We start from the raw sequence: 22,555 nt of genomic DNA, 5'->3' as shown, positions 1-22,555 counted from the left end.
GGACATCCCCTCAAGTTCTACCTGTGTTGTAAATAAGATGTCATCTTTTGGAAAATAACTGTAGTACTTCATCATGTGTATATAACCCCTTTCCTTCATCCCTTTACCCTTCTAGTTTCCTGCCTGTAGCAGTTGATTAATGAACAAAGTTCACTGAGAGAAGACTTCATCATGCTGGGAGCAAAGACTCATGAGGGAAGACTGAGTGTTAGGAGTGAATGTGGAGAGTGGAAAAGTGTTCTTGCCCTTCGAAGGTCAGGGGGTGCTTCTCATCTTTAATTTCACCTTTTTTGGGTATTTCCTAGCTTCTAGGTGAAAACACTTTTTCGTGGTTGTGATCCAGACCGTCAAGTCAGTTCTTTCATGGCCCTTACTTTTTGGCTAAGGAGAGAGACCATAAATACAAGTAAACAAGGTGGTATCAGTTAATAACATCTGCTACGAAGAAATTCTAGCAGAATGGTGGGGTAGAGTCTACCTTCCCCTACATGAAATGAGTTATTACAGACTTTTATCTTCCTGCCCTCCCTCTCTTTTACTGTCCTTTCCTTCTCCCTCTCCTTTCTTTACACATTTTATCAAGCCACAGTGGTGTGCCCAAGCTTGTCTTATTCATTTTTTTTAATATTTCTTATTCATTTATTTATACTTCCCAAAACCCCACCCAAGAGACAAAGTGTAATGTTTTGCACCTAATAGGCACACAGTAAGTGGTTTGAAAGACTCAATTATTCACAGACTTAGATTCTATTAAATGAAGAACATAAGATATCAAAAAAAAGACAAGATAAAAGTTAAGCATAATTAACACAGAAACAGGTTAAAATTAGATGACAGTGAGCCTTATTGGCATGAATAATGACTATATCAATATGGCATTTAAAATAGTAGGCCGGCATCATTTATCTCACTTTTGTGTCTTATCTGTCTTAGGAATTTGGAGAAAGCAAGGCTTTTTGCCAAATTTAGAAGCAATTCAAATGTTGCATATTAGGAATTTCAGCTGAAACTTATGTATGCCTCTATTTGAACTGTGATTGCTGGCAAAATAAAATTTCCTAGTTAAAAGAAAGTCAGTTCTTAAGACTGAGAAAGACAGATGAGAGAGAGAGATAGAGAGAGAAGAGAGAATGTGAGGGAAGGAGGGGCAATGTGTGGAGTTAATTGTAAAGAATCACTAACAGATGGACTGATGTCTTCTTCAGAGGTAGGAGAGAAAATAAAAGGGAAAACAGTGATTGCCATGGTGCAGTTCTGAGGTGGTTGCCTTTGATCAGAGCCTTGGTATGTTGAGTGACTAACAAGCTTAGGCCATTTCCCCTGGTAAAATAGCTTTGGATGACATAAGCCAAACATTTTTCCTCTTAATTCTCCTGGCAATAGCAATTTATCTTTTTCAAGCAGTGGTGAAAGTGAAGGCATGCACACGAATGCAGATGGCCAGCGCTCTCTGCCCACCTCACATGTAAATGTTATAATAGGATTTACCTGACTAAGCAGGACAGCAGAGGAGGTGGCCAGAATTCATTTTGATTCCTGTCCCTGTTCACAAAGGCAATCTGATTTGGAGAAAAGTTTGGCATTAAGCAGCATACATCATATACTTTTGGGACCTGAAACCCTAGTAAGAAAGTTATGGGTGTCTTAGGGTGACTGTGGCTGATCCACAATTGACTGAGGCAGATGTTGCGACTGATAGTATCTTGCATTTCAACATTCATGAATAAATTCCCTCTACCTAAAAAAGGCATATAAACGCATTCATGAAAGGACCCACACGACTATTTATTTTTAGGAGGTTATATAAAATATTTATGTACCTCTGTCCTCTTAAGCAGCTACTTTACCTAAGGAAAAAAATAATGCACATGAAATGTGATTAAAAATTTACTTTGTAACAAATAACTGACAATTAACCCATTCATTTCCAGTGCTCTTCATTCTGAATTTCAGTTGGGTTGTATTGTAAAATAACTATCACTTCTGAACCTTTCAAACTGGAAATACACCCTATCAATGGTGGCAGGCAAGTCAAAACACGATGTAGATTTCATATCAATCAGAATGTCAAATGATCTCATTAGAGTTTCAGGTCTATATGTGGGTGCATTTCAACTACTCCGCTTCTCCTGCATGAAAGTTTAGCAAAGATTAAGTCATTTACCAGCGACAGTTGGCTAAGGCAGCTGAGTGGAGGCTTTGATGAAATGTGTCACTCATTTTCCAGCAACTCTGCCTCAGACTCCAGGCTATCAGGAGGAACCGCTGTCACAGAGCTGTTGCCAGTGAGGCTGGGATTCTTTTGACAAAACGTTCCTTTTCTAAATTTTCTCTTCAAGTTGTTAGTGAGTTTGTTACTACTACAAATATATATATACAGGTAAAATTAACTTTCTGAACATCACAACCTTCTTATTTTTTTTGAAAATAACTTTGGGAATAAAGAAATCATAGGTAGTATATAATTATTGCAATTTATGTAATTGTTTCAATTTATATAATACTTTGTCCATATTTTTACTAAAATTAACTGTCTGCTTCTACTTATTTTTTTTTTTCTGCTTAGTTTAATTCTGAGAGTGAGATGTTGTATCTGGTCCTGTTCCTCTAATCGTGAAGCAAAGCCTGATGTCTGGTGATACTGGGACACAGCATAAACTCTAAACATCTGCTGGTGGCATATTTATATGTAAAGCAGAAAAATCTTGGCCTTCCTAGGGTCTCAGGAACAGATCACTCCAGGAACAATGCCAACTATTTCAGATACTGAGCTTTCTCTGAGGAATTGGTGGTAATCAGATCCTAACAAAATGTGGAGATTCTGAGCATGTGTAGGCAAATATCACAGAAAACGATAAGCAAATTTAACACATAAGATGATTTTGAAGCAATGACCATCTGTTATTAAGACAGCGATTTTACCCACTCTTTAAATATTTTTCTTGAACTTCCAGGAGATGCCTTAAGTGTATCTTATGTAAAAAGTCAGCACAAGATCCATGACTTTTGCTTGAAAGTGCTTTGTGGCACTTTCTTAGCAACACCACATTGTTTTCAGCAAAGTAAAACAGTAAAGTAGACTGACCTTTTATCATGAAATCTATTAGCCTGGGCATTGCTGTATCAACTGGAAGCAAAGGACCTTTTAGATAAAAATTATCCTCTCACATTAGCTTGTGTGTGTTTTAAAAACTGAATATTCATCTTAGGATTTTACATGTTGATTTAAGACGTTAATGAAAAACATGTGTTAAAGAAAAGAACCAAACAGCAGAAGCCTTGATAAATATTTGCTCAGTACAAAAGAATTTTATTTGGGGTTATTTTTTTTTTGAAGGAGAACATTTTTCTTAAAAAAATTGGGAGTTGTATTTTGAAATCTTAGAAACTTTAATAGGTGAATTATCCAATGGCACTGATTTGAGGTAAATGCGTGGGGGGAAGATGTCAACAGATAATTACAATATAATGTGAGAACTGCTATCATAAGGATTTGTGCCAAGTCCTCTGAGAGAGCTCCTCCCCTCCCATATGGGATTTTGGCAGTGACAGAATCGGGGTGTGTGTGAATGTGCTGAAGTGATTGCAATCAGGTCAGAGAATGAAAGAACTCTTGAAGTAGAAACTTAAAACAGTTTTCCTACTGATGGGGTGTTGAGTATGAAGGAAATAATGTTAAATAGGATAAAGAAAGACATTATTAAGATGATCTAAAAATTCGTTCTGGCATTCTAATTGAAGTTAAAATTCCACCTAAAATTGAAGAATGATAATATTTAAAATTTGTATAGCACTCTGTGCTTTTCAGAATAACTTCTCATTATTGTGTTGGTATTTGCCTTAAAAGGTAATTCCATTTTAAATATAGTCATTCATAGAGCATTCATTCATTTAATATGTATACTCTATGCTCTAGACTGTGTCAGGATTGGTAACCTCAAGAATAATAAAACACTGCTCCTGTGTTTACAGGATTGTATTCCTGCTAGAATGTGAACATCTTTTAGGGCAAAGGAATTTGCTGACTATATCTCTCATTAAATGATCATTGAATGAATAAATGGATGTTTTGATCAAGTTGGGAAGTAGGAGTTTATTTTTTTCAAATAGAAGTTTGAGCATGACAGACTCATTGCTCATTGGTTCCAGAGCCAGAGACCTATTTTTTTTTTTTTTTTATGTTTAGCTTGGCTATATTTATGTGATACTGGAAAATTCATTTAACTTTTTCTACTTTTATTTTCCTCATTGTGGGGATAAAATAGATCTCTTTGATAAGGTTGTGATGAAAGTGCTTTTTAACATAAAATACTATTTAGATGTTAGTCATTGCAAATAAGATCCCAAATATTGTACATTATAGTACATCATTTAAAAGGAAGGGGTTTTGTAAAAAAAAGAAATATATAGCCTTTCTGCAATGGATAAATCAAGAATGGGCAAATCAAGATTCCTAGTTATCACAGAATGCCAGGTAATCTGGGAGGAATTATGCCAGTGATTAGAATTAAAAGTCAAGATACAAGTCTCTATTTATCTAGATACACACAACTAAAATAGGATCTTAAGTATTGAGACTTGGTGTGGAGGGAGCATAAGAACCCAAGTAGAAACTGAAGATTCAGGGCTCTATATCTGACTAGCATCAAAGCAGATTGCTTCAGGGTCAATAAATGGTTCAGCCATTACCACAGAAGTGTCTGAATCTCGATTCTGGTATTCTGATGATGTTTGAACTCCATGGACATGGAGTTCAGGAACTGGATGAGTTTATAGATAAAGGAGTATCATGGATACGGCTAAAAATATGTGCAGACAAGTAATTAAAATGAGTTGGGGCCTATTAGCAATGGACTGGATGACAGGCATCATAATTGTGATACAATTACTGCTACTGCCACTACCACAAGTACCAGTAACTATGTTGACATTTTATCTAGCATTCTCAATGATCTCTATTAACATTCATGCGAAACTTGTAAAACATTTTACAGATAAAAGTATAGATTCAGATGCATCAAGTGACTTGTCGGAGGCCATCTGGCAAGTAAATTGACTTAGTTCTTGTGACTCCAGATCCTTTGCAGTTTCAGAGAATATGTCTGCCTCTTTTATCCTCACCTTTTAGGGTTATAGATGTTGGAGTGCTGTGCAGAGTAAGCAGAAATTGTTCCTGGATAGTCAACAGCATTTACTACAGGAAACCTTGAATTGTTCCACTCTTTTGCACATTTATTAGGGTCACTAATTTTTTTTATTTAAATTAATTAAAAAATATTTATTTTTCTGTAGAAGAACTGGGTATAGGCCACAGGTGCCGGCGGGTGAGAGGATTCATCAGAGACAGAGTAGGAAGCAGAACAGGTGGATCTACTGAAATACACTGTTAAGGAGAGCAGCAGGAAAGACAGGAGAGGTCTGCTGTGCCATATGTGGGTTAGCTGCCTGGCCAGGGATCCTACTCAGGCTGTCATAGTGATAGTGCTGAGACTTAACCCCTATGCCACCAGGGAGGCCCTAAATTAATTTATTTTTAAATGAAGCACCTTTTTCTTATATCATTGTTAATTTTAGGACAGTGTATGATTTCCCCCTCAGGTGTGGTCACTGTAGTTCTCCCACCACTAGAGAACCCATAGTCCATCACCACAGTCCCTTATGCTCTTCCCCATCACCTGTGGTTACTCCTCCTTCCCCTCCTGGAAGCCTCAGATCTATGGTTGGTTTTCAAGGTTTGTCTTCATCTGACCCTTTGGTTTCTCTATATTCCATGTGTAAGTGAAACCATTCTATATTTCTCTTTCTTCTGATTTATTTCATTTAGTATTATTCCTTCCAGCTCTGCCAGGTTACCACAAATGTCAGGAGTTTATCTTTTTTATCACTGAGTATTTGTTCCATTGTGCATCTTCTTGATCCATTCATCTGTTTGGGGGCATTTAGGTTGTGGGAAGCCTTGATTATTTTTTACATATGAAATACGAAGCATAATCTCTTTGAGAACAGTCAACATGATTTTATTCTCTGCAAGGACAGTATTTGTACCTAGAAGTCTGGATAAATAAATTTATTGATTTTAATATTATAATATAAAACATCTATTAAAAGTTTGCTTTCCATTCAAATAGTATTCATGAATGCTAGCCATTCTTTCCTAAATAATTATATACAGATTTCACTACAAACTACATTTTTTCCATGTTGTTATATTCCTCTGATATATCCTACTGCTGGCGTATCATCGCAAGCCTCTTCAGTTAGGGAAGTTTCTGTGTGTGGCTCCTTTTAACATATTACCCATGACCATGATCTTCTTTTCTATAAACATAGCACATGGCACACTTAATTTGTACTATATTCTCCCATGCATTTTTTTTCTTATTTGCTTCTCCACTCTTCATACTTAAAATTTCAAAACTAAATATTAGCTTATTAAGAGAAGGAGAGACAAAAAGGAAAACATAGTAGGTTATAGAAAATGAGTGAAAAGTACAACAAATTGATCTTGGACTTTAAAACATCACTTATATTCAAAATTAATTTTTCCATCTTTAATGACTACCACAAGCTTATTCGTGCAATGAATAGGTGAGACCATACCAGAATGTGAGAGAAACATCCATTTTTGTTGTTTATGAAACACTTCTGGTTGTATAAGATTTGTCTGACTCATTGTCATACAAGGCTCTTTATCTACTGGTGTCAGTCTTTTTAGAAACCAGCTGGGAATGACTACCAAGGGTGGCAGGCTGATGTTGGCCATGCTGGGATTGATGACTTAAACTACCCAGCAGTTCTCATACTACCAGCTAGAACAGAAACACCTAGAAGCTTTTCAAACTATCTAGGGCTGCTCATCTTCTCTCCAGTTAGATATCAGAATGTCTAGTGGGGCCATGGGCATGTGAGATTTGAGGAAAGATTCCTAGCTGATTCTACTCTCCCTGTATCTTTTTGCTCTAAATTTTGCTGACCTGGTAATTAAGAATGTGCTCTTTGGATTTAGTCACTTCTGGACTCAAATCTTGGCTCAGTTATTTTCTATCTTGGTGACTTTCGTAACCAACACAACCTTTTCAATAATCTGATTGTCTCATTTGAAAAATGGAGTTAATAATTCCTGAAATACATAGACAAATTTTGCTGAAATATGTGTAAGACTTGTGCAGTGAAAATTAAAAAAAATTAATAAGAAAAATTAAAGAATCCCTAAATGAGGGGAAAGAGATATCATATGCATAGATTGGAAGATTTAATAGATAAAAGTAATTCTTCACAAATCGGTACATAGTCAACTCAATGCCAATAAAAATCCTAGTGTGTGATTTTTATAGAAAATGATGAGTTGATTCTAAAATTTATGAGGAAATGCAAATCACATGGAATAGACAGATCATTTTTACAGAACTAATTTTGAAAAAGAGAAAGGAAAATAGAAAATGGATGCCACCTTATTTTAAGATTTACTATAAAACCCTAGTAATCATAGTGTGATACTGGCATAATAATAGATATGCAGATCAATGGAACAGATTAGAATCCAAACATATATTGTCAATGAATTTTTGACAAAGTTGCCATGGTAATTCAATAGGGAAAGGATATTATTAAAAGACTAAATGGTACTGGGAAAACTAGCTACCTGGATGGAAAAAAATGAATCTCTACCCTTACTTCTTACCATATACTAATATAAACTGAAAATGCGGCATAGATTTAAGGACAAAACTCTAAGAAACTTGGGAAGAAAACAGAAAAAAAATATTTTTAGCATTAAAGATTTCCTAGTAAACACAAAACATACAATAAAATAGTTGATAAATTGGACTGTATCGAAGTTAAAAACTTCTGCTCTCTAAAAGACATCATTAAGTAAATGAAAAAGGAAGTAACAAAAATATTTCTTATATCTATGAAAGAAGTTGAATCCAGAATACAGCAATTGCTTACAACTCAATAAGAGACACCCTCCAAACAAGCAGAGCTGAACATAAATCTTTAAAATGAGGAAATATAAAGACCAGTAAAGACACAAAAAATGTTTTATAGAAGTGTTTTATATTATGTGTGTGTGCATGTGTGTATTCTTATTATACCTAATACTTGGCAAAATAATATTTGTGTAATACTTAGAAAATGTCTGGTATACAATAATAATAGTAAAATATACATTTAACCTACAGTTACAGTTTTTATCAGGAGACTTTGAGTTTCATTGAAGAGCAGGACAGTGGTAGAAATATATGGGACAGTGTGGGCTCACCAGTGAAATGTTGGCCAGACTGCCTGAAATTCAAGAAAGACTTAAATGCCAATTTTAAAAATATAATATAATATACTAAAAGTATATATTGTGCTCTTATGAGATACCCCAGGAGCTTAAGTTTTGTGCATATAACAAATGAAAGAACAACTAGATATGAAATGAAATGAGCTTAATATCATATAATCATTATACTGGTGTCAGCACCTTATAGACACAGACCTTGGTTAAAATCAACAATGAAGGGCCTCCCCGGTGGCGCAGCGGTTGAGCGCTGGGTTGCGAAGCTGCCTGCAGCCTCTGCAGCGCTGGTTCGATCCCCGGCTGCTCCCCGGCCACCAGAGGAGGGTCCCGCATGGCGCCCGACCTCTCCTGCCGCCTGCTGCTCCCCTCAGCAGTGTGCTTCGGTCCTTCTGCCTGCTCTGCTCCCTGCTCTGGCTTTGGTGAATTCTTTCACCCTCCCATGCTTCTGACTGTACCCAGTGCTTGTATAAATAAATAAATAAATAAATCTTAAAAAAAAAAAAACACGATGAAAAAACAAAAATCCCCACACACAAATAAAGCAGCTGATATTTTATTACCATAGTGTTTAAATTCTTTAATAAGAGTTGGTCATTATTAGCCAGAGAACGATTTGTTGGTCCTTTAGGTGCTTTGGAAGAATCTGGAAGACATCCTTCATGGATATAGGTCCATATTCATATGAAGAGCGTGGGTACCGTGACTTCATAGTACAGATGTACCATTAAAATGCAGTAGAAACTTGGAGTGGTTCTCCAGTGAGGAGCGATGCTGGACACCCTTGTGAGACAGATTCTGGATGAATTAGAGGGCAACTCAGTGAGAAAACTAATGTATTTGTACAATCTTCAAGGCTCTGTATACTTACTATAGACTAATAATGACTTTTCTATGAATATGGTAATAGACCTGACTCATGTGCCCTTCCAAGCATGGAGACTTACACTTACATAAAGCACCAAAAATATACAACATGTTGTAGTTTTCATTAAAATAACAATGTAGTATTTGTAGTTTTAATAATTCAGCACTTGATATAAGTTTTGTAAAGGGCAGGACTGGACCAGTGCAGGTTTTCTGATCCCATGCAGACCAGGTAAAGGAGGAGTCAGAGTCCTCAGTGGTTTTTTGCAGGTCTTTTATTGGGGTTCACCAGGCATATGGCAGGCAGGGGTGCTGGCTGGGGGGCTGGGAGGCTGGCAGGCCTCCCAGCCCCCAGCAAGTCTTCACTCTATCTGGGCTCTCTAGCGTTCCTTCTGCTGCTTCTCGGCTTCTCTTTCGGCTTCTGCTTCGGCTTCTGCTGCTGCTGCTGGCGTCCCCGTGATGCCGCCCTTAAAAGCCCAGTCTTAGCCCAGGTGAATCACATCTACCTATGCCCACACCCTATTCCAGGTGCCCGCCATCAGGCATGCATTCAGGACAAGGATCCATCATCTATCCTGATGGCGGGAGGGCAGAAAAGCCTGACATTTTCTTTACCCTACAAGTTTTCAGTTACATTTTTCTACTTAAATTCATGTAATCAATAGCCACATACCAACAAATCAAAACAGAGAACTCAGATGCTCTCAGTCTGCAAAGATAGCTAGTCTCTGCTCTGGCCTCCTGAGGTTGGCAGGGTGGGGGGTGGGGGTGGGTTTGGGGTGTGCTGTAGAGATTTTGTTATTTTGTTAGGTTGATCAGGTTAATGAGTATCAGGAAAACTGTTGGATGAAAAATAAATGAAAACAGAAGGATCAAATATTTGAAAGTCTGTCATGTAGAAGAGAAAATAGAATTTTTCTTGGCAATTCTCAAGGCTGGAAACAAAGCAGATTAGTGGAAATTACTATGTTGGAACTTTAAGCTTGAACCATTATATTAATGGCTCTTCAGATATGTTTTGTCTGCTAGAGCATTTATGGGAGAGGAAAGAACTCACCTGAGCACCAGAACCTCAGTCTTTAATCAAAGGCTCTAGTTGATAACAGGAAGGAACCTTTTATTCTTAAGAGAGTAGACTCTGGAGTTTGAATTCTGTCTTTACCAAGTACTGGCTACATGATCTTGGATATGTTGCTTAATCTGAGTTCTTTTCCCCCAGCTTTAGAATGGTACTTCATAAATTTTTTTCTGCTGAGCTAACTCATAGATGGAACCTAGAGCAGAAGCTCGCATTTTGTCAGTAACCCTTAATGTTAATTATCTTTCCAGGAAATGGATATGAAGATTTATGTGAGAAGTGTGCGAGTTGGCAGGGTGATTTCTGAAATACATCCAGCTTTCATTGTGTAATCACCTTCCATGAAGATTTTGCAATGGTAAGTCTCACCAGGTATGATGTTGCATGAATTTTCAGACCAGTGTAGAGTCAGGAATGGGCACAGTGCAGGTTTTCTGATCCCATGCAGACTGGGTAAAGGAGCAATTGGAGTCCTCAGTGGTTTTTTGCAGGTCTTTTATTGGGATTTACCTAATACACAGGAGGCAGGGATGCTGGGGGGCCGGGAGGCTGGCAGTCCTCCCAGCCCCCAGCAAATCCTCACTCTATCTGGGCTCTCTGGCATTCTCTCTGCTTCTCTGCTCTTCTGTTTGTTCTGCTGCTTCTCGGCTTCTTCATGGTCTTCTCCTAGTGTCCCCGTGATGCCGCCCTTAAAAGCCCAGTCTCAGCCCAGGTGAATCCCCTCTACCTATGCCCACACCCTACTCCAGGTGCCCGCCATCAGGCATGCATTCAGGACCGCAAGGATCCATCATCTATCCTGACGGCGGGAGGGCAGAAAAGCCTGACATTTTTCCTTTCCCTACAACCAGTTAATATACTTGCTGATGAGGCTGGCTTCTCTCTCCATCAAGTTCTTTCATTCATGTTCTTGGGTTATTTTTCATGTGTGATATCCCCAGTGAGAAAAGGAGTGGGACACATGCCTTTTTTCTTATTTCCCTAAGCATTATAAAGTAGAAGAGTAATTACATGCTAGGAGAGCTTATTAGAACATATTGACCAATTAGCCTTAAATAGGGCCTCCCTGGTGGTGCAGCGTTTGAGCGCTGGGTTGCGAAGCTGCCCGCAGCCTCTGCAGCGCCGGTTCGATCCCTGGCTGCTCCCCGGCCACCGGAGGAGGGTCCCACATGGCGCGCAGACCTCTCCTGCCACCCGCTGCTCCCCTCAGCAGTGTAGCTTGGTCCTGCTGCCTGCTCTGCTCCCAACTCTGGCTCTGGTGAATTCTCTCACACTCCCATGCTTCTGACTGTACCCAGTGCTTGTATAAATAAATAAAAATAAATCTTTAAAAAAAAAGTTTAAAAAAAAGAACATATTGACCAATTAGCCTAAAATAGATAAATCCCTATCTAGCTAAAAAGTGCCATATATTTATTGAATACATGCTCTGACATAAACCTTGTGTTAAGCACTGTATATAATATTCGTCATTTAAAGTCCAAATCAAATATTGCTTAAAACATATCTGATCCAGATGTGTGTGTGTGTTTTACCCACTGCTGTGTAACAAAGTATCTCTCCCTTCCCCTCCCATTCATGACTTTTTTCCTCTTGAACTTAGCCAGGCAGTTCTACTGGTCTTGGTTGTAGTCAGCTTAATGTTGGCAAGTGGCTTTAGTGCTGGGGGTAGGTTGGATGTTGGCAGGAGTTCTGGAGTATCTAGGCCAGATGTTTCTCATTTTTCATCAGGTTATCCTGGAATTGTTCTCATTACAGTCAGGGGTTCAAGAGAAAGGACCTGCAGGCTTGAGGCTTAGAAGTTGAACATCATCATTTTCTCCTAGTTTGTTGATTAAAGTACATCACACACCCAGCCCAGACTCAAAAGGTGGGGAAAATGCTCCCACCTCTTCATGGGAAGATCTGAAAATGCACATAGAGCAGAGATATAGGGAGAACAATAATTGGGGCCCTCAGGACATTCTCCCACGTGGTGCAGTGATAACATAGACAAGAAGTGATAATAAAACCCTGCTTGAGAGGAAGACACTGTGAGACGTTGTGGAAGAATAACCGTTTGCCCTGTACAAATCTTCTTGAAAATAACAGAAAGGGGAGCTGTCCTGGGACTCTGTCTGTTGGACAGTTTTTTTTTTTTTTTAACAGTATTCCCAGTAGATGTCCAATAAGTGCCAAATATAAAAAAAATAACTATCACATAATATCAATTATACAATTATGGTGTCCAGAGTAATTTAACCAAAGTTGCCTGAGTAAATAGCCAGCAATGTGAGTGTTCTGAAGGTATGAAGATTAATTATATGGTGTGAGAACCAGGGACTTCTGTTTACAGACAAGGAGTTAAACTCTCCAGCAGCTCTGGAGAAGATTTTTGAATTAATGGCTAATTTCAAACAAAGCATTTAATGTCACCACTTGAAATGTTTCAGTAATAATTCAAATGGTTTAATTCTTAGCCACTTATGATTAAATTTCAAATATGCTAAGGTATTATTAGACATTTATGGGAAAAATCATTTTTCCCCCTGCAAATTAAATGTTCCTCTTTGACAACGATTCACATTATGATGGGGGTTCTTCTTTCCTATTTCCTATTAATTACAGCCCAAACACTTACATGGATAAAGTGGCAATGTGATCACTATTTCATTTTGGAACCATTATTACCAAAATGCAAAATATCTCAATCTCTAGCCCTCTCCCCCTCCCTCTCTAGGTTTTCTTTTTAATCCCCTAAAAGCATCTGTCTTTGATTTCAAGTGGAGTACCTGCTGTGCAGGATGCAATGCAAATCCAATTTGTGTGTAACAAAACCAAATGGGCTGAAATGAACTCTGCATTTTAAAGATGTTTTTGTTTAATCATCGCCATCACTCGTTTTTTAATGAATGCATAATCAAGTTAAACTTCAGGCAAGAAATGGAATGGCTCTTCTTAAGACAGAGAAAGTAAATTCTTGTGATATCCCTCCTTGCTGATCTGCCTCCCATTCCTGTGTTGGCAGCAAAGAAATAAGATCTTCAAACACATATTATGGCAACTGTTGAGAACCATGGCGTGAGCAGCAGCTTTGCTCATTTTTTCTGCTTTCTTCAGAAATCATTATCATTAGTGTTAGAAGCAGGAAGTGAAGGTGTAGTTTTCCTGGGTTCTTATTTCACCCTCACCCCCCCTTTTTTTTTTTTTGCTTTTCACAGAAGATAGGAAGTATAAGGAAGTATTTGGGGAGTTTAGAGGATACCCCACAAGGTGTTTTGTGCCACTTATCACCTAGCAGAAATGTTGGTGTGTAATTTTCTTAGTACAAATGTTCTTTCTGATTGGAACCTCTGTGGTTCTTTCCTTTAGAGAAAAGACTCTTCTCTAAAGAGCTGAAGGTATTAGATGACTTTGTACAGCTTTTGTACTAGACAAAGAGGTCAATTACCAACAGCGAAATGGGCTGAGAGAATGTTTATTAATGATGGATCCTTAGAGAGCACCAGATTTACTCAATTTACCAATGCAGATGCCAAGCACACTAAGATGGGGTCAGATGGTTCATGAATGAATAGGACAGTCAGAGCTGAAACCCTGGTCTCTTGATCTTCCATCATACCAAAATAATCCTAAATGATAACAGTGGCTACAAAAAGAGAGATGAGAGTTCAAAAAGGAAATGCATTCCGGAAGAATCAGAATCAGTAGGTGATGAAGTGTCTCATAAGTTTTGTTTTAAAGGTGAGTGTGGATGGCAAAAGGCTTGGGGACAATGTATACACTATGCTTTTTGACTGTTAAGCAAAAATCTAGGGGTTTTATGAGGATGCTCAAATGGGGGACTTGGTTTTGCTGACAACTTTTAATGGATAAGATTTGGGGTTTCATTTATAGCGGACAGTGTATAGGATGGGCTTTGTGAAACTAATATGGACAGTTGAGCATCTGCCTTCTGCCTGAAATTCTAACACTGAAAGTTATTTTTAATGTGGTAAGACGTTGTCTTCTATTCGGTGAAAATTCTGGAGCAGTAACAATTTGTCCTTTATGCTTTAATTTCGAAAGTGTCATGACTTCCTTTCTGATTAGGAGTGACTCACTGGGTGCAGGGACCTGCGGTTGTGTATCACTGCTAGGTTTTGATGATTGATGCGAAGGTTGGTAGGTTGGAGAGTGGCCTACAGGGCAAGTCTGTTCAGACCTGTTATGAGTGTTGTGGAAAGCGAGGGGCTCCAGGGATAGGGGGAGAATGAGAAGGTCTCAAAGCATCTATTCACAGCTGGTTGGAGGGTGGCCCTGTCCCTCCCTGAGAGCAGGTATAGAGTGGGCATAGCAGTGTAAGTGCCAAAGACTCCACCTCTGAGTTCTCTTGTCCTCGATCTCTTTCCCTTGTCCGCTACCTTTGCCTATTCTATTCAGGTAAAGATATGAATGTTGAGATTTAAATGGTTTTTAAACTTTCTTGGGAAGAAACATTACAAGCAGAGTAATTAAAGTGAATTCTTGGAGAACAGCATTTCCATCACATTTTATATTGGTGAAAAGATTTCATCTTCTCTCAGAACATGACCAAACAATGTTCAAAAATACTATTCTAGACTGGTTAAAAGACATGTGTGTTTTCTCTTTTCCTTCTTTCTTTTTTATGTTATTATATATATGTATATGTATATATATATATATATATTACATCATCCTTCATTTTTGTACAACATATGATGTCCCATGAAATTCCCACCACCAATTCACCCATGCACCATCACCATAGTCCCTTGTGCTCTTTCCAGCCCTCTCCTGATCCCTCTCCTTCCCCTCCCCTACAGAATGTCTTTGGTCAATGGTTGCCCTTTGATTTTGATTTTGATTTTATTATAGTTATTTTTTTCCTGATCCCTTATTTGGTTCCTCTACATTCCTCCTGTATGGGATACCATTCAATATTTTTCTTTTTATTTCTAGCTTATTTCGCTGAGCATAATCCCTTCCATTTCCATCCATGTTGCGCAAATGGCATGAGTTTATTCTTTTTGATTGCTGAATAATATTCCATTGTGTATATATACCACATCTTCTTGATCCAGTCATCTATATTTGGGCATTTGGGTTGTTTCCATAGTTTATCTGTTGTAAATAGTGCTGCAATAAACATAGGAGTGTAGATGTCCTTTTGAATTAATAAAGATTTCAAAACCCCAGATTGCACTAGGTGGTCACTGAGATCTCTTGACTCCTCAAACATTTAATTTATTTCCATCTTGCCAAAAGGAAGACACCTTTAAATGTTGGTGTACTGCAAACAGCTCCTAGACCAGAAGGTTGTCCATGTAAACTTGAAGAGCCTAATAAGTTCAGATTTTTTTGAAGATGTTAATATCATTAAGTGCTTGATTTAATGTAGTGAGATCATTTTGAGTGTGGACTATGAGGTGGGTATGCACAACTAAGATTACTAAGGGACATGTACTTGCCAATTGAACTCCAAATAAAGTATGCTGGCTACCAAAGGATCCCATTGATAATAATTTAAAAATTGTTAAAATAAAAAAATGAACATCATTCACAACTCAAGTTATTTATTTATTTGTTTGTTTGTTTGTTTATTTATTTATTTATTTATTTTTATCAAATCATAACATGTCAGTTTAACAGTAATTCAGTTGTTATCAACCTGTGTGGCCACTGGATGTCCCCACTCTTCCTCAAATGCAGCCAAGGCATCACTTAACTGGCAGTTATAAAAACAATGCATTTCCCAGGGAACCTCCAGAAAGACTCTGTAAGAGTTCTGGTGTGCTTAGCAGCATTGCCTGCCCCCTGGCAACAGCAGGGCACACTAGAAATGGATGACTTAGAGACTGAGTTCAGGGGAAGGAATTTTTAGGGTCATGTTACTATGTGTCTGTGTGTATTAACTTTCCTAATCCTTTCCAATTCCTAGTTTTTCTATAAAAAGCTATAGAAAAGGAAGCGAGTCTGAGGATGTACTGACATGGTAATTCCTGCAGGTGAAACAAGTTTGAGTTGGGAAGAGTGAGGATGTGGGAGCATACCAGCCCTGAGAAATACATAAAAAGCCCCCTCATAGGAGTGAAGGATGGAGAGCATATGGGATTCTGTACCATGGCGGAAGCTGTAGTTTGATTACTCATTTATTCTCATCAATTGTACTAACCAGGTAATAGCTATAGGACAATTGACAGAACATTGAACTTTGAGTTAGAAGATCATGACTTAAAACTTATTTCTATTATTTACTTGTTCTGTGATGTTGGACAGCATGCTTTGTTTCTTTAATTTTTATTTATTTATTCTTTTAAAGATTTACTGATTGATTGATTTATACATACATACATATAAGCACTAGGTACAGTCAGAAGCGTGGGAGGGTGAGAGAATTCACCAGAGCGAGAGCGGGGAGCAGAGCAGGCAGAAGGACCGAAGTACACTGCTGAGGGGAGCAGCGGGCGGCAGGAGAGGTCTGCGCGCCATGCGGGACCCTCCTCCGGTGGCCGGGGAGCAGCCGGGGATCGAACCAGTGCTGCAGAGGCTGCGGGCAGCTTCACAACCCAGTGCTCAACCGCTGCGCCACCGGGGAGGCCCTGCTTTGTTTTTCTGAATCTTAGGTATTTGCAGAATGGGGATGAGAGAGAGAGAGAGAGAGAGAGAGAGAGAGAGAGAGAGAGAGAGAGAGAAGTAGATTTACTTTATATATATATATACTTTATATATGTGTATATATATACTTCTCTCTGTCTTTCTCTGTCTCTCTCTCTCTCTCTATAATATATATATATATATCCCCCTAGGACATAGTGGTTACAGAAAAAAATGACAGATATATTAGGAATTTGGGAGGCAATTAAAAGTTAAAAAGAGGACTTTAAATCTTCCAAAGATCTTTGGTCTAGTTAAAATGGAAAATAGAAGGATTTAGCTTTACTTACAGTAAATTTTATTATCTATTCAGAGCTAATGAAAATTTATTTAGCCACATCAGTTCTACCTTTACAATGTCAGGTGAGGAAAATCATCCACAGCTGCTGAATACCTCACCTAAGAAAAAGTCTCAGAGAGTACTCTGAACTCTGAACTCTGAAAAGTGCTCCAGAAGCTTAGTTAATTCTTGGGATTTTCCAGAAAGGGAAGGAGAGTGCAAATGAAGTGAGTCTCTTTACCGATGAGAGCTGAAGCACAGAAAGAACACTGAAAAAGTGAGGTTTTCTACAACTTCAGTTCGTGGCCTTGTGCAAGTCAAATGGAGACAATGCCATGCAGTTGAATTTATGCCATTTGTTCTGGAACCACCTTGTGAACCATTGTAGTGTAAGGAAAAATGTCAGGCTTTTCTGCCCTCCCGCCATCAGGATAGATGATGGATCCTTGCGGTCCTGAATGCATGCCTGATGGCGGGCACCTGGAGTAGGGTGTGGGCATAGGTAGATGGGATTCACCTGGGCTAAGACTGTGCTTTTAAGGGCGGCATCAGGGGTATGCCAGCAGAAGCCAAGAAGCCAAGAACGAACAGAAGCCAAGAGAGAAGCAGAGAACGCCGGAGAGCCCAGATAGAGTGAAGACTTGCCAGCCTCCCGGGGCCCCCAGCACCGCTGCCTGCTGTGTACCTGGTAATCCCAATAAAAGACCTGCAAAAACCACTGAGGACTCTGACTCCTCCTTTACCCGGTCTGCTGGATCATAGAAAACCTGCTCAGTGGCCATTCCTGCCACTACAAGCATGGACAGTATATGGAAACTTAGAATTTTCCTCTCTGAATAGGTTCAGTTAGGCTTCCAAACGAAGTATTGTTTCTCTGATTCTGTTCCACCACCAGACTATTTTATTTTCATTTAGGGAAAACAGTAAAACTCCTTGTAACTAAGAAGCAGTCCCAGCACATAGTTCCTGCTGGGAAATGGCATTGGAGCTCATCTACGAGGGAGCACTTATATTCCCTCCCAAACATTGAGCATGGGGCTCTAATTAGTATTTCTCTAAGGAGGAGGCTGGCTGCTTCTCCTTTTTCTTCTTCTTTTATTTGGTTTTGTATTCTTTACAATAGCACCAATGTTCCTGTATGGACCAATGTAAGGGCAGGACTGGCCACAGTGCAGGTTTTCTGATCCCATGCAGACTGGGTAAAGGAGAAGTCAGAGTCCTCAGTAGTTTTGCAGGTTTTTTATTGGGGTTCACCAGGCATATGGCAGGCAGGGGTGCTGGCTGGGGGGCTGGGAGGCCTCCCAGCCCACAGCAAGTCTTCACTCTATCTGGGCTCTCTAGCGTTCGTTCTGCTGCTTCTCGGCTTCTCTTTCAGCTTCAGCTTCGGCTTCTACTGCTGCTCCTGGCTTCCCCGTGACGCCGCCCTTAAAAGCACAGTCTTAGCTCAGCTGAATCCCATCTACCTATGCCCACACCCTATTCCAGGTGCCCGCCATCAGGCATGCATTCAGGACAAGGATCCATCATCTATCCTGATGGCGGAAGGGCAGAAAAGCCTGACATTTTCTTTACCCTACAACCAACTTAAATAAATTAAATCAAAGATACTGTCTGATTTGAGTGCGTATAAAATTCAAAGATTTTTATTAGCTCTGGCTTGGTTGAGAGTAATTCTAAGCTGCTGAGAATGTCAGTGTAAAGGCAGGAATGGACACGGTGCAGGTTTTCTGATCCAGCAGACCGGGTGAAGGAGGAGTCAGAGTCCTCAGTAGCTTTTTGCAGGCTTTTATTGGGATTTGCCCGGTACACAGCAGGCAGGGATGCTGGGGGGGCAGGAGGATGGCAGGCCTCCCAGCCCCCAGCAAGTCTTCACTCTATCTGGGCTCTTCGGCCTTCTCTCTGCTTCTCTCTGCTCTTCTCATGGCTCTGCTTTTCTCTTGGCTTCTGCTGGCATCCCCATGATGCCACCCTTAAAAGCCCAGTCTCAGCCCAGGTGAATCCCATCTACCTATGCCCACACCCTACTCCAGGTGCCCACCATCAGGCATGCATTCAGGACCACAAGGATCCATCATATCCTGATGGCTGGAGGGCAGAAAAGCCTGATATTTTTCCTTACCCTACAGTCAGAAAATCAGGAGTTAGGTAGTTGAAGAGCTCATCTAATCAGGGTTCATGGCCACATTGGCTTGGCCTGCCCGTATTTTTTTTAATTATTTATTTTTTTGTGGGACCCTCGCCAGCGGCCGGGGAATGAACTGGCGCTGCAGGGGCTGCGGGCAGCCTCACAGCCCAGCGCTCAACCTCTGGGCCACCAGGGGAGGCCCTGCCCATTTTATTGACAACTTTTTGTAAAATGAATATACCTGCAATGTAACCATGTGTAAGGTCAGGACTGGATACAGTGCAGGTTTTCTGATCCCATGCAGACTGGGTAAAGGAGGAGTCAGAGTCCTCAGTAGTTTTGCAGGTCTTTTATTGGGGTTCACCAGGCATATGGCAGGCAGGGGTGCTGGCAGGGGTGCTGGCAGGCCTCCCAGCCCCCAGCAAGTCTTCACTCTATCTGGACTCTCTGGTGTTCGTTCTGCTGCTTCTCGGCTTTGGCTTCGGCTTCTGCTGCTGCTGCTTCTGCTGCTGGCGTCCCCCCGTGACGCCGCCCTTAAAAGCACAGTCTCAGCTCAGCTGAATCCCATCTACCTATGCCCACACCCTATTCCAGGTGCCCGCCATCAGGCATGCATTCAGGACAAGGATCCATCATCTATCCTGATGGCGGAAGGGCAGAAAAGCCTTACATTTTCTTTACCCTACAGTCCACCCCCTCAGGGTTTTCTGCCATACAGTCTATACATATATATACAATTTTCTAAGCAAACAAACAATACAGCCATGGCCCACAAAAGCAAATACATCAAATATAACAAAATACAACAGAACACAAATAAGTCCAGGCAGGGCACCAACCTAGTGCAAAAGACAATTATTGGTACCAGCAGATAAGCCACCAAATCTGCTGCCGAAGGCACTGCTCATACGAGGGAGGGAATCACTCACGGCATCTACTATATCACACCAGGAGCCGTCAGGCTTCCTGGCCTTCTCTGGCTGTAGTCTCGGCTACAAGGCACACACAGCATCCACCCCCAGGATGCACTAGCTCTGGGATTGGCAATTTTATTCTGTTGGGGGTAATTGCCAACCCTCAGGGTTTCTGTCTGCAGTCGCTCAACACTCGGCCTTCATGGCCACCCATGCGACTCGCAGACCCCTGCACTCAGGCCAACCCACTGCACAAGCACATGGGTCGGGATCCAAACTCTGCATTCGGCTTGGGCTCCACCCCAAGCCACGTTCACCACCCGTCCCCCAAGGACAGGTTCCTCAGCTCCTCACCCTCACTCAAGAATGAGCAGGGCATCACCCACAGGTGATTTTACGAGACTCACAGGTCTTCAGCATACCCAGGCTGCTTAACAGCCACTTAGGGCTTCTCAACTTAGCATCAGTACCAGCTTTTGCCTACTTAGTTGGCTTTTCTCCTCCGCCTGGCTGCTGGGCATGCACAGGCTGCTTTTGGCCATCTAGGCCCACTGGCCACCCCCAGATTCCCATCTCTTGGGGTTTACAAACAAAACTGTTCCACCCCCAGGGTCCCAAAACATATCAACCTGCAAGGTCCTCCGCCTTCTGGCGGGAATGTCATTCCATCAGTCCATCAGTTCAAGTCCATTGGCCTCTCCCTGCGTCAGCAATGGCCTGCTGCCTCAGGGGTCATTGGCTGGTCCTTTCCGGTGTCGTTGGCTGGTCCTCTTGGGCGTCTCCTTCATGCCAGGTCCCGTCCTGCAGCTCCCGGACCGTATCCATCTTCTGTGCCGCCCTGGCGCCTCCAGCGTCGTCACAGGCAAACACTTACTCCTTAGTCCCTTCCAGGTCTTCGGAGGGCTCCAATACCCGTCTGCATGGATCTTGCCGACTTACGCCAATTGTAAGGGACAGGACTGACCACAGTGCGGGTTTTCTGATCCCATGCAGACTGGGTAAAGGAGGAGTCAGAGTCCTCAGTAGTTTTGCAGGTCTTTTATTGGGGTTCACCAGGCATATGGCAGGCAGGGGTGCTGGCTGGGGGGCTGGGAGGCTGGCAGGCCTCCCAGCCCCCAGCAAGTCTTCACTCTATCTGGACTCTCTGGCGTTCGTTCTGCTGCTTCTCGGCTTCTGCTTCAGCTGCTGCTGCTGCTTCTGCTGCTGGCGTCCCCCCGTGACGCCGCCCTTAAAAGCACAGTCTCAGCTCAGCTGAATCCCATCTACCTATGCCCACACCCTATTCCAGGTGCCCGCCATCAGGCATGCATTCAGGACAAGGATCCATCATCTATCCTGATGGCGGAAGGGCAGAAAAGCCTGACATTTTCTTTACCCTACACCATGCTAGATGCTGTAGGCAGCAAGCTACACATTTTGCTGACTTTCAAATGTTGGGACCTAAGACAGACATGGGTTAACCAAGAACATGAGTAAATTTCACTGTTGTTTTGCTTTTTTGGGGAAAGTAATACTATGTCTTGATTATAAGTTAGGCATTTTTACTCATTGAAGAAATGAAAATGGGAAAAGTGATGTTGCCCACTGACAATAGAAATGCTGCTCATGAAATTAGTTTTCCAGTTTGTATAGTGAGCTTGACTTTAGTTATCCAGACTGTTTTCCTAATGTTCCCATGTTATAAAGCTATCTGTTGTTTGGAAGAACACTGAATAAATAAGGAAAGGGTAGGATTAGAACTGCAAGCAAAGTGGGTTCTTCTCTCTGAGAAGTAAATGCAACCTAATTAGCCCTAACTAGCTGAGCTAACCAATCACAAAAGTCTAAATGGAGCTCAAAGTTTTGTATGCAAGAATCATCTTGGGAACTTGTTTAGAGCTATTATGAGCATCATCCTCAGAGATTTTTTAATTCAGTGATCTACGGTTGGGCCCAAGATTGTATAATTTTAATAAGTAATTTTGGTGATTCGTCCTCAGATGGTTCCTGGTCCAAATTTTGATAAGGGATGGTAAATGAAGTCTGAGTCATTTGAATTCACTGGAGACTAGTAAGGATGTACTGAGGAAATCAACTTTGCCTTCATCCTAAGGGAAGAGAAATAATAAGGGGCAGGGAAAATGGGGGTGTGGGGCTAGGAGCAAATGAAATTGACTAGAAAGCTGTAGTATGGACTGTTTTAGTCATACATCCTGGGAAATGTATGAAAACATTCTCTCACCATTAGGAAGCAACTGCTCATCATCCACTTAGAATAATGGACCTCGTGGAATTTGGAGTGTAAAGGAACCAGAGGCATAAACTTTGCTACTAGCCCATCTCGGATTGATTCTTGGTTCTGCCAGTTAGTAGTTATGACTTTGAGAAAGTT

The 22,555-nt window shown here is 40.8% G+C and overlaps 1 long non-coding RNA gene across 3 annotated transcripts in view; it reads left to right on the top strand.

Annotated features, from left to right (window-relative positions):
* LOC119247668 (uncharacterized) overlaps window positions 1-22,555 on the top strand; it is a 224,305-nt gene that overhangs the window by 95,731 nt on the left and 106,019 nt on the right. For all 3 annotated transcript variants that reach the window (XR_005125801.2, XR_008552260.1, XR_008552259.1), the window contains exon 4: window positions 10,481-10,587. This is a non-coding gene — a long non-coding RNA (uncharacterized LOC119247668). The remainder of the gene's footprint in view (window positions 1-10,480; window positions 10,588-22,555) is intronic.

Source organism: Talpa occidentalis, unplaced genomic scaffold (genome assembly GCF_014898055.3).
Source record: "Talpa occidentalis isolate TD23 unplaced genomic scaffold, MPIMG_talOcc4v2.1 talOcc4.16, whole genome shotgun sequence".
Classification (NCBI taxonomy): domain Eukaryota; kingdom Metazoa; phylum Chordata; class Mammalia; order Eulipotyphla; family Talpidae; genus Talpa; species Talpa occidentalis.
The sequence above is the reverse complement of the archived record's forward strand: the minus strand, read 5'-3'. Positions and strand labels throughout refer to the sequence as shown.